Consider the following 17,957-nt stretch of genomic DNA (forward strand, 5'->3'; position numbering starts at 1 on the left):
AGAAAATTCGAATGTGGATAAGTTGTGTTAAAGGTTTAGCTTCTTTTAAGTAGATGACCCGTTTATGTGCAGGTAGGAGAGGAACAGGAGATGCTGGAGCATGAGGCCGCGCGCCTCGTAGAAGCTGCTCTGGGGCCAGTGCAGAGCTGGCAAACACGTCCAGGATTGGAGATGCATAGCCAGACTAGCTTTATTTTTCAGTTGTTTGTCGCCACTGAATGCTATTGTTGTCGTGGACAATATCATGTAACTTTATTGCTTTTGATTAATCTGGTTAAATATTACAGGGGTGCGGTATACCTATGTATACATAGCAGCTAGGATCAAATACAAGCAAACCTACACGGTTACAAGTTCTGATCCTAGTATAGTACGTGGTGAGTTGCTCCTGTCCAATCTGCACTAGAACTCTTCATCGTGGTTAATTCCAACAGCGACTGTATTGTGTTCTAATTCTCTTTTATCGTTTACTCGTTTATAGGTTCTTGATTGTAATCGACAACATACGGGCAGTATTTTGGCATGACATAAAAGACGCCTTCCCTGTAGTTCCCGGGGTAAGCAGAAGAGTTATGGTGACGTCCGCGATTCAGTCCGTGGCAAATGCCTGCAGCTCTACTCAAGGTCATGCATACGTGATGAGAACTCTTGCCGAAGGACATTCAAGACAATTGTTCTTCCTAAATGCTTCCCTGGAAGAAGATTCACCACCACTTAGTGATCATACACAGCTCGGCACTTCATTCACAAGCACTAATGAAATGTGATGGTCTACCCCTAGCTCTTGTTACTACTGCCCAATTCTTGCAAAGTAGAGGTCACCCGAGAAAGTGGGCAAATCTGTGTGAAAACCTTGGTTAACATCTGGAGACAGAGGATACCTTAGCAAGTATGAATCGTGTGCTCATCCGTAGCTATGGCAGCCTTGGTAGCCAAGATGTCAAGACCTGCTTGCTATATCTGGGTATTTACCCAAGTGGCCATCCAATCAGGAGAGGAATCCTGATAAGGAGATGGTTGGCTGAAGGGTTCATCAAACAAGACAATAGACGCAATACCCTCTGTGTCGCTGTTGAAAATTTCGATGAACTGGTTGACCGGAGTATCATTCAGCCTATGGGTGCCAGTAGTAGAAGCAACAGCGTAGAGGTGAAGAAATGTCAAACTCATGGCATGATGCTCGAGTTCATCCTGCACAAGTCCATGTGTGAGAACTTTGTCACCTTGTTATGTGATAAGGATCCCCAACCCAAGAGTAATATTCGTTGGCTTTCTCTGCAACATAAAACTGCTGCAAAGGCCAAAATGAATCCAAAGGATCTACGTCTTGTCCGGTCTCTGACAATCTTTGGTAAGGCACACAGTTCTATGTTGGACTTCTCCAAGTATAAACGGATGCGAGTTTTGGATCTTGAAGAACGCAAAGATAAGATGGGGGATAGACATCTCAAGGATATATGCAACAACTTATTGTTGATCAGGTACCTAAGCCTAGGGGGTGCTATTACAGTCACAACGCTTCCAAAGGAGATCTAGAAGCTCAAATTGTTGGAGACACTGGATGTAAGAAGAACAAATATAGAGATTCTGCCCACAGAAGTCATGAAGCTGCCATGTTTAGTTCATCTATTTGGGAAGTTCAAGCTCCAAGAAGGTGTACGACACCGGAGAATGCTTAAGCTACAGACTTGGTTGAGAAACAAGAGCAAAATGGAGACTGTGGCAGGATTTGTTGTGGGCGAGGACCAGAAAATGCCACAGGTCATCGATCATATGGAGCACCTGAGAAAGGTGAAAATATGGTGCGAGTCCACCCCCGATGTAAGCGTCAACGTAAGTTGTCTCTCAACAACCATCAAGGTGTTCATTGAGAGAAGCACCAATCTGAACAAAGCTCATTCGCTCTCACTGAACTTCAACGCCAGGTGGCCTCAAGACTTGTTGTGTTTCTCCCTGGAGAAGGACAAACTCTACTACTCCCTCTGTTCACTTATATAAGACATTTTAGCAAGTTCAGAGTTCAGACAGTGTACTAAACAGTTCAAAACCAGCTGTCTGAAACGCCTTATAAAAACGAAAGGAAACAACATATGCTACAAGGAAACAAGGAAACAACATTTGCAGCCAACTGCCTCTGTTTGTTACCGATCTATATCTTGTCACTAAACTGTGCCTGTCATTCTCTGCTCATAACATGGGCGACCACATTCTTGATGCCCTGAGCAAAGTGCGTGGCTTGGAGCACCTGAAGCTGATTGCCACTCAAATGGACAAGCTCATCATCAGACAAGGTGCATTCAAAATCCTGCAAAGCTTGTGTATCATGGTGGACGTCATGACTAGGCTGGTAATTGCAGAGGGAGCTCTGCCGCATCTGGACTCGCTCCAGCTGCTATGTAAGGATCTAAACGGCTTTAGCAGCACGACAATCCATTCCCTGCCACTTCTTAAGGCTGCGTTCGGTTACGCCCAACCTCGCGAGGTTTTGGGTCCAATCCACGCGGGTCTGCAGGGATTACCCTCGCCGGGGAATAAACCCGGCCCACCCAGTTTTCTTTCGTTCGGTTAAGCCCCGTGTGGTATTTCCCCGGCCCAAACCTCCCCAAACCCACGCGGAAAAAATCATCGACCAGCACCCCGTGGAAGGAATCCCCGAGCGAGGCGCTCGTCTCTCATCTCTCCCGAGCGAGGCGACAGAAGCAGAGGCGGCGGGGACTAGTGGACAGCGGCGGCGCAACCTGCCTGGAGGAGGAGGGCGCCCTCCTGCTTCGACGAGCCGCCACGAAGCCCGACGGAACCCTGCCTCCGATTGTCCCATCTCCCCCGCCACCCCCTTGCCGCCGCCGGAACCCTAGGTCTGGAGTGGTTGCTGTAGGAGAGGAGATCTCTGGTTGGTTCTCGCTCTCCCTCCTCCTCCCCCTCCCCATCCCACTGTCTTTCTCTCTAGCAGCACTGATTCGCCCCCTCCATGAAAACCTAGCCGTATCTTAATCTGTCTTCCAGAATGTGGTCGTCAAAGTCGAGACTTTCTTGGGGTTTCCTAGGAACTACCATCAATTGTTATTTAGATAGGTAAAAATGAGAAAGGAAGGTCAGCTAGATTACCTATTCTGATATGTCGTTGTTAGTAAATTGTATTGGAGTCAGCAGTACAATTTGGTGTCAGTAATTTGTTTGTATATGTCTGCTGTGATTTGTGGGTAGTACTCCAGCTTCAGTGTTAATTTTGTGGTTAGACAGACAGATGACAGGTCGAGAGAGAGGAAGAGGATGGTCACTAGGGTCATCATCTCGATTTGCATGATTGGACTTGTACGCAAAGCCAGTGCACTTTCCTAGACTATCATCAGTTTATTTTATTTTTCTCGACATAATTAGTATAATCGTTAGTCTATTTCTTGGTATAAAGAAGGACTAACTAATCCGAAGGAACAAAAATGCATGTTGTTTTTGCTGCTTGCTGCTGATAGTACAGTATGATGTTCGTCCCAAAGTATAGTATATGAACCTAATCTCTGTTAGCAGCAGAGCACATACTTCTAAATTGTTTTGATGTCTGAACAAAAGATACTTTTGGTATGATCATTGGTATATTATATAAATTGTTCTCTTCATGGTGTGATCATCATCTTTTCTTGATTCTTGTTCTTGATTATCTAAATACACATAGTGCAGTCTGTACATAACGAAAATATAGCTAAATCTGCATTTTGTCTTCATTTTCTAGAGGCTAGCTTCGTCGCCTCACAGCTGCCGCAAGACCCTGAATTGGGCAGCATCATGAAGGACAAGGTAGATTAATCCTCTTGTTTTAATCTTCTCCTTATTCATATTACTGTAGATTATTATTGCTTGGTCAATAGATCTGTGCTACAAACTGTTCTTTTTTGGTAAGCTGAGAGCTATGTTAATATCTGACATTACTAGACATTGTAGTTGTTGAAGAATTTGAGCTCATTCATATACTCATGTCATTGTTTTATGTTTGTTTACTCTTTTAGTTTGAAATCTTATATTTGATTGTCACTTTAACTTGTAGGCCAAACTGCTGAAGGGACATATAACTTCACCTCTATCGAGTCATCACATTGCTCAACCCAACCACATCTCGAGAATCTTGGAGGAGCTGGCGAGAATCAAGGAGAAACATCAGTTGATGGTGAGAATCTTGGAGGAGAAAGGGTGCAGATTTATGAAGACGTTGAGGAGGTGTACGTGCAAGAAAACATTGTTGTGGAGCCCCAACAAACTCAACCAAATTTGGCTACTGCACCCTCAAGAAATGGAGAAGAGAAAGAACCAAAGAGACGGAGGGGGGCGAATGGTGATGTGGCTGCAATGAGGGAGAAGTACTTGGAAATAAGGGCGAAGCAGGTGGAGGATGAGAGGAATAAGCCAAGGGTTGTGGATGAGTACTCTATCAAAAACTGCATCGATCTGCTGAAAACAATGGACATCACACCTGAGGAAGAAGTCAAGGCTTTCCGGGTCTTCAAGATCCCCGAGAACCGAGAGATTTTCATGAGTGCCAGACCAGAGACTGCTCTTATGTGGCTGAGAGCTGAAATGGAATAAGTCAGGTACTCAAATTCTGCTTCTATTTAATATGCCCGTTGCTAGCATGTAGTTTTGATGTACAACCTTGGTTTTCATGGTACCCCTACTGGGACTCGCATGTTCATCTAGCTCACATGAACCTGCCTTGTTCATCTAGTAACCTGAAGCTGATGGTTCAACTAGCTCACATCAAAAGGTCCATTTCTTATTCTGGTTGTTGATGATAATAAAACAAAGTTCTATAACTACTGCAACTTGTTAACTATTCTTCCTTTTAACTATGGTTGTTGATGCCTCTCATCATGTCGATGCTGTTTGATAACTAAGCAAAGACTCCAATTTTATGTGCCTGGATCAATGCATGTGTTTTAAGTTTTTACCATATAGTTGTGATCTGTTTGGTGCATATGGATATGATGTTGCTGTCCATTTGATCTTTTTTTGCTAGCTGGTCAATATATATCTTGTCAGTATTTCTTTGCTCACTTGATTGTTGATTGCCAAAAGTAAGACATCTCATTTATTTCTTTGTTCATGTATACTGCTCTCATATTAGTCCTTTGATATGGACTAACTGCCTTTATTGCCAATGCAGTGCATCAGTCACTACAGAAGCGACATCGGCAAGATAAATTATGTAACATCTGTATTATGTCTTGCATGATTTTGAAGAGATGCTAAACCATATTCTGAAAGTGACCGATTCCAGTTTGGGACAACTGAGAATTTTTAGAATTATTTTGCTGTCTATTTGAGATAAATTATGTAACATCCGTATTATATCTTCACCGATTTTACTGTTTATTTGAGATAAATAAATTATGTAACATCCGTATATCTTGTAGAGTTTCTTCTCTTATGTTCTGTCATATTTTTGTACTGCAAAAAAACGTGTAGGTTGTGTGGTCTTTTAATTCTATGGAACAGTGTTGTCTTTGTGTATGGATTAGCAGGGGAGCAACCGAACAGTTATGCACACAGGGATTTCATATGGATGGGGAATGGTGGGGGTTGGGTGACAAGGCGGGGATCATCAAATCCCTGAGAGGTTAGAAACCACACGTGGATTCTACCATGAGGCAACCGAACAAAGCCTAAGGAGGTTGCTCGAAAAAGCTTCTCTGACTAGTTGCATCCCTCCCCCTCCTCCTCCTGTGTCGACCCCGCGCGGCAGCCATGAGGAAACCCTAACCCACCACCGCCGGGTCCCCCAGCCCTCCTCCCTCTCCTCCCTCGCCATCGCCCTGGGCTCGGCCGGGCAAAGCCCGCCCACAGCCGGCCGCGGCGGGGTGACCTGATCTCTCGCAGGACGGGGCCAGCGTGGGGCGGCTTCCTCCGGCTTGGGCGCGGTGCGGGCGACGGGCGCCGTGGTGCGGCGGCACGCTTCCGCCGTGGTGGGCGCCGTGGCGCATCAGGCGGCGCATGTTAGAGTTAACCTTGTTTTATAGGTGTTCATCATGGTTATTTCGTCACATGAGTTCAGTCATGCATGTAGTCGTGTCCATCCACTAGGTGCAGCAGTGTACTCACATAAAGTTGAGATCATGTGTGTGCACGCAAGCTAGAATCGGGTGATGAATTAATCACGCCTGAAGTTTGTTAGCTAGCCATGCGTTTGCATGCCAACCAAGTCAGATGCATGCTGGGTCGGGTCGTGGGTTAGGAGCGCCGAGTGTGGCGGCTGGCCAATGTATGCGTGGCTGCGTGCTGGTAGTGGCCGGGCATAGCGGCCGGGTTAGTGCGTGTGTGAGTTGCTTATACTGGTTATTTATAAGGTGAGGAGATGAAAAAAGAAGGAGCCCGGAGGGCTAGAGAAAACAATGTAGCGCTTGTGTGACCGAGGAGAGCCTCTTGGCAAAGCTAGTTGGCTTCCTTCCCTGGTACATGCGTGTGTGTGTATTTTTCTCGGTTTCTTCCCTAGTGTGTGTTCTTGAGAGAAATCCCAAGAAAGTTGTGAGAGGTAGAAGAAGAGAGGCACTGCGAGAAGAGGTGGCGCCAACAGTGCAGTGGCGGGTGGTGCGCGCGAAGGTGGCGTGGCGCGGCTGGTCTTCGGCCAGATCTCACGAGCGCCATCTTTGACGGCGCGGGCCGTGGGCGGCGTGGCTCCGTCCTCTCGCTCGGCTGCGGTGCTCGTGGGCTGGGTGGTGCTGCCGGCCGCTGCGGGGCTGGCCGGGATCCGCCTGTGCCTGTGGTGGGCGCTTGACGCCGGCGATTTGGTGGCGGCGGTGGTGGAGCGTGCCGGCCAGATCTGACGCATTGTTTCCGGCGGGCGGCGCGGGTTGGGGCATCGGCCCGACGTGGCTGCTGCTCCGGCTGTGGGTTGCAGCGGCAAGGTGGCTTCCTTTCGTCGTGGTGGCATCACGGCAGTTCGGCGGGCCGGCTGCGGCGGCGGCTAGGTTTTCAGCGTCGGCTCGTTTGTAGGCGGTCCGTTTCGACTTGCGATCCCTCTCCCTCGTCGTCTGGTCTTGCCTCAGTCGAAGAGCAGGTCCTCCCCCAGTTGCGATCCATCACCCGTCTCGCGCCCGACGGCAGGACCAAGCCTGTCTCGCGCCCGGCAGCAGGACCGACCCCGTCTCGTGCCCGGCAGTAGGACCGACCCCGTCTCGCGCCCGGCAGCAGGACCGACCTAGTCTCGCGCCCGGTGCCGTTGGACGGGTCGATGGAGGCTAGTTTTGGCTGACCTTATGGGTCTTGCTACTGGGGGCCACCCAGGGGTGCGAAAGGTGGGTCCTTTCCGCTCGTTTCTTCGGTTGGGGTAGCGGCGGGCCTCTGGTGAGGTGGTATCGCGGTCTTGGAGGCTAGGGCGGCGGCCCTAGTGGTGGCTTCACGGTGCTCTTGGGCAGAGCCCGTGGATCTGTGCTGCCCGGTGTCCATGGCCGTGTGGGTAGCGTGGTCGCCATGGGTGTGGCGTTCGGTGGCGGTGAATGTTGGCCGAGGTGAATGTTCACAAGAATGGGCCTCTGTTGGGCCGTGCCACGTGTCGACGTATGATAGGTGCTATGGATCCAATGAGTGGATGACATCTGTTCCAACGGCGAGCCGACACATGTTCCCTCCAGCCAATGATGATTTTACATGTGGAAAATCCCCATTGGTCGGGGCTGTTAACGGGTTATCGGATCCAAAACCGGACCCGATAGTTTAACGGTGTTCCGTTACTGTGGATGCCACGTGTCGGTCACCCTTGATGAAAGCACTTCTGTGACACGCGATTTATCGTCATGGAAGTGGACACTTCCGTGATGATAATTTTGGTAATGTCATGGAACACTTCTACGATAGCACAGGTGACTATCTTGATTCTGTCATAAAATCGTCATGGATGTACATGCATGAAAGAAAACGTGACCTACTGTGACAAACACGTATCATCACGGAAGTGTATTTTTTTATAGTGCCCTCTATGGTCTTTAACAGGCTCCTCACGCCTGGTTCGAGCGATTTTCCTCTATGGTGACTACCGCTAGTTTCTCGCCCAGTTATCATGATCATGCTTTGTTTGTTCACACGTCTCCTCGTGATTGGACTCTCGTCCTCCTATATGTTGATGACATGATCACCACTGGTGATGACGCTGACTATATTGCCTTTGTTAAGGCCCCGCCTTCGTGACCAGTTACTCATGTTTGATCTTAGTCCACTGTGCTATTTTCTTGGGATTGAGGTTTGTTCAACCTCTGATGGCTTCTTCATCTCCCAAGAAAAATATATTCAGGATCTTCTTGCTTGAGCGGCTCTTGGTGATGAGCGCACTGTTGTGACTCCTATCGAGCTCAACGTTCAGCTCCGTGCCTCTGACGGTGATCCTCTTCGATCCTAATCCCACTCGCTGCCGCCACCTCGTTGGGAACCTTGTCTATCTTGTTGTTGCACGTCTTGACATCTCCTATCCTGTCCACATTCTCAGCCAGTTTGTCTCAGCCCCCAGCTCTGTCCATTATAGTCATCTCCTCCGTGTTCTGCGATATCTTCGTGGCACGATCTCTCATCGCCTTTTCTTTCCCTGCTCCAGCTCTCTCGAGCTCCAGGCCTACTCTAATGCTACGTGGGTTAGTGATCCCTCTGATTGACACTCGTTGTCTGCTTACTGTGTCTTTCTTGGTGGCTCTCTTATTGCCCGGAAGACAAAGAAACAAACTGCGGTTTCTCGCTCGAGTACAGAGGCTGAGTTGCGCGCGATGGCCATGCTGACGGCTGAGGTGACCTGGTTACGCTGGTTACTTGAGGATTTCGGAGTGTCTGTCACTATGTCGACTCCCTTACTCTCCGACAGCACAGGGGTTATCAGCATTGCGCGTGACCCGGTGAAGCATGAGCTCATCAAACACATCGGTGTGGATGCCCACTTTGTGCTTGCTACTATACAGGATCAGACTCTTGCTCTTCACTATGTGCCCTCTGAGTTACAGTTGGTAGACTTTTTCACGAAGGCACAGACTCGAGCACAGCACGAGTTCTTTCTCTCCAAACTCAGTGTTGTTGATTCACTATGGGTTTGATCGAGGGTGTTAATGTGTATAGTCCCCTTTTCCTATATACCCCTATTGTATAAGGGGCTTACTGCAGTTTTCCTGACATGTATATGTACTAGCCTTTGGCCCCTTGTGAAAGTTAGTTGCGAATTTTCCAACAAAGGCGAGGTGTAACCGGCAGGCAGTACCACTGGCGCGACAGGTGGAGCGCATCCGGAAGACCGGTCGCGTGATGTCGCGGTTCCGGTGCTGCAGCTGGTTTCTGTGTTCAAAACCAAACAACATTCAGAGTGCCTATGAAATGCAACCTGACTGAAGAAGCCTGAAGGTCACAGCAAAAGCCTTTGAGACGGGATGTAAAATTATTTGAATCAATGTGCTGTAGGTGTTGCTATGTTCTCTAGACTGTATAATCTGAATGGCTGTGACCTGAGCTACAGTAGCATGTTGCCGCTGATGACATGGGCTAATGGCCTGCTGACTAATGTACTGACAACTTGAAATCATTTTTTAACTTAGAAATCATTTTTTAACTTAGTAGTAATTGTAGCAAAAAGGGAAAAATATGTCATTTTATCAAGGAAATATATATATTAATTGGTCAACACCAGGATGGAATGGCTTGCTTGCTACTTTTCCATAAGCCATTTTGGACTCTGACTGAATCAGCTCATGATAGCTCAAAATGAAAGAAAAAAGACCAGCTAACACAAAGATATATCTTCATGTATCAAGCACAATTATCAGGCTAAGACATCTTCTCAAACCTGGGAAAATTTACACATTTCTAGCTGCAATGTCATGTTTCCAAATTTTGTGTGAAAATTTAGGGCCTCAAAATACATGATTGGAATGACATATCCTTTTGAATCCTTTAGGATTAGAAAACCATAGGAATTTTAGACCAAAGAACACTAGTAGAAAACGAGCCTATTGTCCCGGTTCATAAGGGCTTTTTGTCCCGGTTCTTGAACCGGGACTAAAGGGTCGTTACTAATGCCCTGGCCCTTTTGTCCCGGTTCAAACCAGAACCGGGACAGATGGGCCTCCACGTGGCCTGCGCGCTGAGCCCAGGCAGGAGGGCCTTTGGTCCCGATTGGTGGCACCAACCGGGACCAATAGGCATCCACGCGTCAGCATTTTTGTGGCTGGGGTTTTTGTTTTTTTTGAAAGGGGCTTGTTTAGGGGTTTTGGGGGTTAATTTAGTTTGTTATTAGCTAGCTAATAGAGAGAAGTGTCCTCTCTTATATCTCCGTGCTTGGTTTATACCAACGCTATGCTATGCCTAAACATGGCTTAGATTGAAGTGAAGGCAACATGTGGTGCATGTCGAAAGTAATACTAATTAACTTGATCAAGTTTGGATTAGTACTACTTTCGACATGCACCACATGCATGTTGCCTTCACTTCAATCCAATCCATGTTCATTTCACCCACTGATATATAATAACTCTTCATGCTCACATCATGCATCATCATAATAATAAGTCCTACTAATCATCATGATACAACTTCTACTCATTATTAATAACAAGTCATACGATCATCATCCTCATAGTCATCGAACCAACCCTACTTAATTGTTCTTAGAACATGATCATCAGTATTAGGTAGGACCTAAATACCCTCTTTAAGGTAAAATAGCATAAAACAGTATAGACCCCGACTCTCCATTATGGAGAATGGAGATCACCCTCTCTCCAATTCTTGCGCCGCGCTTCCTTTTGCGTCCAAGAACCTCTTTACGAGTGTCCATACATTTTTTCCATTCTCTGATTTGCATGTCTCCACTTCTTTTAGAAATCCGGTATGGACAGTTGAGATTCGAAGGATGACCTAGATATATATTCAAAACATCAAGGCGACCATGCTCATACATCAGATGAGGCACACAATCCTCTGGGATTATCTGTTGAAAAACATAGTAATAACTTCATAGTTAGCAATGAAGTACTAGTTTTATAAAAGTATGCAAAAGATGCACGTATGTCGTAATAGTAAAAAATCTTACCAGGGTATCTTCATAGTAGTTACCGTAGTTCAACACGTGCACTAGTGGCACGTATTGACCATAATGTTGAGGAGTTCGATTGTCGATATTGTAATTCTCAAGATCATTACAAAATCCAACCAGATGATTTTTCTCCTTGTAAGTTAACTCAGAGCCATCGGTGTAGTAAGTTCTATCTACCATCTTCTGCACATTCTTTGATACTTCAAAATAAGCTGTCAATGGAAATAAGCTGTCAACTATTTTGAAATGAACAATATAAATTAGTTAATAATTAACAATGTTTGAGAAACTCACATAGCGGTAGAACTAGAGGCGTATCAACAAGGACCCAAATGTCCATATTGTCTTGCTCGATTTCAGGATCACCAAGATCCATGGTGACAAGCATACCCTCATCAAAACCATACAATTTGCAAAATGCTTCCTAATTTTTGCAACCAAAATGGGTTACGCTCTCAGCATTATACAACTTTACTTCAAAATCCACATCATGATGGGTCCTTAGGTGAATTTTCTTCGTTTCAAAATTTTCATGGTCTTCAAAATCCATCGTCTCCAAGACATAGCGTCTTGCATGGCATGGGATAAACTATACTCGAATTGTAAAAGATGAAAATTACACGTTGAAATAGTTGAAGTCATGCTTAATTATGAAAAAGACACTTGTCGTCGTTGCGTACCGTTTCAACTTCGAAGGTCTCCTCGAGCTTAATGCTGAAGCGCCGATCATCGTCCAGGTGAGGCCTGTCTCACAGACCTCGATCGTCGTGGCACCAGTCGCACTCCCCCTGGAGACTTCCGTCGTCCGATGATGACATTTCCTACGTTCATAATTCAAAGATTAAACATGTACAATTAAATATATATATGTACTACAAAAACTAAATTAGATCATTATTATTCAACTAATCATATGCATATGCCTTGCATAGTGCTCTCCAATTTGAGCATTCAATAAGAAAAATCAAATCGCAAAATAAAGTAGTATTCAAGTTAGGATGCATTAATTCAATTATAAGAAAAACTACATCATCTCCATGTGTCCTTACATCATCGAATATTATCACTAATACACGTCGAATACTATCATACATATCGCCAGTACAGCTAGAACCGTAGCGCCCGACGGGTATCGGCGCGGGCGGTGGACACCCAAAGGGAAGGAACCATCACAGGATCATAGCTCCAGTGAGATCCCTGAAGAACCTGCCAGGTATTCTCGAACCTGCCCTCCAACGCAACCATGTAGCGACGGACGTGCTGGTCCTCCTCGCTGACACGGTGACGTACCACCTCCGCGGTGTCCGGAAGCCTCGGCACCATCACTGGCCCACGCGACCGCCACCAAACAAGGATCGGGTCAACGACGGACTGGCTCCTCACCAAGCTACGCCCCCCGGAAGGTAGCGCCTCCCAGTACCACCCTGGCGGAGCCCAGTCCCGGACATGGCTCATCTGGTCAAGCAGGTGTCGTCCTCCGCCGACTCGACGACGAGGATGCGGGATAGGCATCGTCCACGTCGATGCGGGAATAATTGCTTTACCTAAAAAAATAAACTAGTTCTATTAATTTTCTTGCTAAAAATAAACTACTTATATAGTAAAATAAACCAGTTTCATTAAATCAACTAGTTCAACTACTAAGCACTTACTATAAATAGAATAAAGTAGTACTTACTAAAAATAAACAAGTTTAACTAGTTCTATTATTTTTCTAACTAATTCCATTAAACACTTTCTAAGTAGTACTTACTAAAAGTTATCAGGGAGGGGGGTATATCGACAACGGCATACCCGATAAAAAAATAAGAAGAGGAAGAAGAAGAAAAAAAAGAGGACAAGAAGAAAGGAATAGAGGAGGAGATCGAAGAAAAAAAAGAAAAAAAAAGAGGAGAAGAAGAAGGAATAGAGGAGAAGAAGATTCTTCTCCTCTATTCCTTCTTCTTCTCCTCTTTTTTTCTTCTTCTTTTTCATCTTCTTATTTATTTCTCCTCTTCTTCCTCTCCTCTTCTTCTTATTCTTCTTCTTCTTCTCCTTCTTCCTCTTCTTATTTTCCTTTTTTCTCTCCTTCTTTTTCTTTTAAATATGAACATATACATAAATTACAACAGAAAAAAATCATAAAAAATCTATGAACAAAATTACAACAGAAAAAAAATCATAAACTTTTTATGAAAAATTGACATATTCTTTGCATATGAACATACAAACATTTGCATATTCAACAATAATATTACCAAAAAATCTAAACTACACATCTAAATTAATACAACTAAATTACAACAACTAAATTAACTACACATCTAAACTACACATCCAAATTAATACAACTAAATTACAACATCTAAACTACACAGAATAGGGGGTGCAGCGGCGGCGGCAGCGGCGGCCATTACAGGGAGGAGGAGGGTATCGGGGCGGCGCTCACAGGGTGTGCGGCGACGGCGACGAGGAGGCAGGGCCGGCGGCGTCGGGGCAGGGGCGGCGCGGGGCAGCGACAGCGTCGGGGCGGGGCGGCGTCGGGGCGACGCATCGGAGGCAGGGCGACGACGGCGACGGCGAGGCAGACGGGCAGCCTGGCGGCGTCGCGGCGGGAGAATGAGGAACAGAACGAAAAATTCACAAGTCCTGGTTATATAGATGAGGCATTGGTCCCGGTTCGTGGCTCCAACCGGGACCAATGCCACCTTTAGTGCCGGTTGGTGCCACCAACCGGGACCAAAGGCCACTTTTCGGCAGCTCAAAGGGCGGGAAGTGGCGGCCTTTGGTCCCGGTTGGTGCCACCAACCGAGACTAAATGGGGGCATTGGTCCCGGTTGTTGGCACGAACCGGTACCAATGCCCCCTTTAGTCCCGGTTGGTGCCACCAACCGGGACCAAAGACCTTGTGTTGCCGCGACGTCGAAAGTTTAGTCCCACCTCGCTAGTTGAGAGGGGCGCGTAGTGGTTTATAAGCCCCACTGCCGCACCCCTCTCGAGCTCCTCTCCATTGCAGGCTTACGGGCCTAATTGTCACTGTCATGTCTGTGGGCCTTCTGGGCCTCCTGCGGGCCTGAATCCTGGCCCATGGATGGGTTTCTAGTCGTATTCAGGCCGTGGGGGCCAAGTAGGTGGAATTTTTTTGTTTTTATTGTTGCTTTATTTATTTTATTTTGTTTCTACTTACAACAAAATACTTGTTGTTAATATAAGTGTTTTTTTCCAGATTTTTTGTTTTGTTTTCTGTATTATTTATTTTCTTTTATTTTTCCTTTATTTTTTAATTATTTATGCTTTTAGTTTTAGAAAAATTATAAAATTTTTGTTAATGCCACTAGTTTTCAAATTTGAACACACTTTTTTTGTTTTTTGTTTTATTTGTTGCTTTATTTATTTTATTTTGTTTCTACTTACAACAAAATACTTATTGTTAATATAAATATTTTTTTCCAGATTTTTTGTTTTGTTTTCTGCATTATTTATTTTCTTTTGTTTTTTGCTTTATTTTTTAATTCTTTATGCTTTTAGTTTTAGAAAAATTATAATCTTTTTATTAATGCCATTAGTTTTCAAATTGGAAAACACTTTTTTTTGTTTTTTGGTTTTCTTTGTTGCTTTATTTATTTTATTTTGTTTCTACTTACAGAATATTAGGATTTTTAGTATTATATTTACTATATACAATCTTTCTCCACAGAGATGCCAAAAATTATAAATTTTCTGTTAGTGCCATTAGTTTTTAAATTAGAATAGTTAAAATTTGAATTCTTTGAAATTTGTGTGAATCACAAGTTTGTGATTAACTTTACTAAAAAAATGAACATAGATGCGCCTATAGAGAAAATCCAACCTAAATTCATAATCAATTTCTATGAATTTTAGAGAAATTCATTATGAATTTAGATCAAATTTCCTATATAGGGGCATCTATTTTCACTTTAAGAGGAGCTCAACAAGGGAGAGAGGGACGGGCTTATAAACCGGTGTGGGCGCCCTTCGGTTGGCGAGGTGGGACTAAACTGTGAATCGCAACGAGGACCAACCATTTAGTCCCGGTTGGTGGCATGAACCGGGACTAAAGGGCAGCCTTTGGTCCCGGTTCAAGCCACCAACCGGGACCAGTGGTGGTGGGCCAGGAGCGAGGCCCATTGGTCCCGGTTCGTCCTACCAACCGGGACCAATAGGTCCAGACGAACCGGGACCAATGGCCCACGTGGTCCGGGCGGCCCCCTGGGCTCACGAACCGGGTCCAATGCACCCATTGGTCCCGGTTCTGGACTGAACCGAGACTAATGGGCTTACCCGGCCTGAACCAAAGCCCCCTTTTCTACTAGTGGAGTGTTTGCCACATGAAAAAACAAAAGGAATTGATCAAAGAGCTTTGAGTGGAGTAGAAAATTTCTTCCAAAATAGTATAGTTATCGACGATTACAACTATAATGCACTCAAAACTATATCCAAAAGTGTTCTGGTGGCGCTATCCGGAAGGCGGCCATGCTTTCATGATGGAGGGTGCTCAGATTTTGCTGTTGTCGGTGTGCTCCCCGGGTGTTTCATTGTGTTGTGCAACTGTTGAGGATTGCGGTTGTTGCATGTTTGGAGGACGGCTTTGCATGGTGTTGGTGTTTTGTTCTTTGTGAGTAATCTGCGTATAGGTTCTTAGTAACGTGTTTTTTCAGGTTTTTCATAAATTAATTGGGCAACTCTCTTCTTCTTAATTAATCGATGAGGCAAATTCCGTTTAAAATAAAGTATATCCAAAAGTTGTGCAACGGCACAGGAATGAAGCAATGCCAAGTAAAAAGAGTTGGAGGAAGAGAAACAACAAAAAGCAAGCCATCAACGAGAGAAGACAAGGCGAACAAGAATCCTCATGAAAATTTGGCTCCAATTTTCATTCATTGTGGCAATCTGTCGTCTGCCAGGACTCAGGACGTGCATCCAACGACAGCATTAACATTGTCTACACAGGGAACAAACCATCAAGAACCAGACCAAAACATCTAGCTTCATCACTTTACCACTACATCACATAGACAAACCTAGCCGGCGGATCAACTTATCAGATCTCGGAGAAGAACGAGAGCTTACCAATTTCCCATCTACTAGCTACTGTCACTATACACCGTAGATTTCTTAAGCATGTATCAAGAACATTTACCCTTTCTATGTGCCGTAGGTTTCTCTTTTTCTTTTTGAGAAAACTTTCGATCTATTCATCTTCAATCATAGCTGTACAACGAACATAAAAAATATAAAAATTATAACCAGATCCGTAGACCACCTAGCGACGACTACAAGCACTGAAGCGAGCCGAAGGCACGCTGCCGTCATTGCCTCCTCCCCCCCCCCCCCCTCGCCGGAGTCGAGAAAAACTTGTTGTAGTAGACAGTCGGGAAGTCGTCGTGCTAAGGCCCCATAGGACCAACGCAGCAGAACAACATCCGCTGCCGATGAAGAGTAGCGTAGATCGTAGATCGGAAGGATCCAACCTGAAAACACATGAACATAGACGAACTACGACAAGATTCGAGTAAATCCACCAACAACAGATCCGCCGAAGACACACCTCCGCACGCCCACCGATGATGCTAGACACACTATCGGGACGGGGGCTAGGCGGGGAGAACCTTATTCCATCTTCACGGAGCCGCCGCTGTCTCGTCTTTCTAAGCCGGACAAAAACCCTAACAAAACGTGAAGAAACAACTGAAAACAGGGCCCTCCCGCCGGCAAGGGCTGTGATCCACCGTGCCGCCATTGCCCTAAGGCAACTGGAGGCGAGGCGGACCGACGGCGGCGCCGGCTGGAGGCAAGGAAACCTAGACTGTTTTGGGGAGGAGGCAACCAGCTTGGGTAATGCATATATCAATTAGATGCACCCTTTCTCACTATATAAATCACAATGCTACAAGTCAATTCTTTGGAAAGATTACTAAATATTAAAAAAAATCAAGTAGTTCATCAATCCATATACCGCGGTGTGCCGCCGCGCACTACACGCTAGTAAGAATCTATTTTGAAGAATTCTCTATTTTTAATATCTATGCAATCATAATTTTATTTCTCGGATACGTTCAATACTCCTTCCATTTCAGAATATAAGGCGTATAGATTTCGGTGTAAGTCAACCAAATGTTTGACCAAGATTATAGACTAAAATAAAAACATCCGCAACACCTAATAGGTAATTTATGAAAGTAGTTTTCATGATTGATCAAATGATATAAATTTCATTTTGTGCATATTGATATATTTTTCTAAAAATGTGATCAAACATGCACTCTTTTGATTTTTAAAACAAAAAATACACCTTGTATAAAGGAAAGGAGGGACTACTTTATAGGCGGTGCCCTCGGAGCTAGATTTGCTACAGAAGACAAAAGCAAACTATGTCGTACAATTTTGGAGTACGGTCACGGATCAATCGTCACAAGGAGAAGAGAATATGCGGCTCTGTATTAGCGGCATACAAACTATGCCATTACAGGCATGCGCAACATGGTGAGTACCAAGAATGTTTAGGCAAGGAAGCAAATGACATAACTGAGTGCCTTGGAGGTAATTATTCACTCTAAATTGAAAGATACATTTATCTGGTTTGCGAATTTGAGAATATCAAAGGTGCATGTGGGGGAACTCTAGTAAAACATTGTATGCGGGTACATAAAACGCCTGATTCCAGACAGAGACAATAGGACCTCCCACCAGATTCAATGCACTCTTCTATATCCTGACGTAGGAATAGCGATGATAATGTATATGGCGAGTCCAGACAGAGACAATAGGACCTGCCACACAAGCCCAAACCATGCCCGACGACCTCCAAACCTCGCCACCAGGGCCATATTGTCATTGTACGCCATGAAGAACGTGGTCAATTGAAATTCCACTAGCATGAGCGCGGCAACCGTAACAGCGCAAGAAAGGAATG

The 17,957-nt window shown here is 45.2% G+C and overlaps 1 pseudogene; it reads left to right on the forward strand.

Annotated features, from left to right (window-relative positions):
• The first annotated feature begins 638 nt into the window (after window positions 1-638).
• LOC123150055 (uncharacterized) lies at window positions 639-5,123 on the forward strand (annotated as a pseudogene).
• The last annotated feature ends 12,834 nt before the right edge of the window (window positions 5,124-17,957 follow it).

This window comes from Triticum aestivum, chromosome 7A (genome assembly GCF_018294505.1).
Source record: "Triticum aestivum cultivar Chinese Spring chromosome 7A, IWGSC CS RefSeq v2.1, whole genome shotgun sequence".
In the NCBI taxonomy this organism is placed as follows: Eukaryota; Viridiplantae; Streptophyta; class Magnoliopsida; order Poales; family Poaceae; genus Triticum; species Triticum aestivum.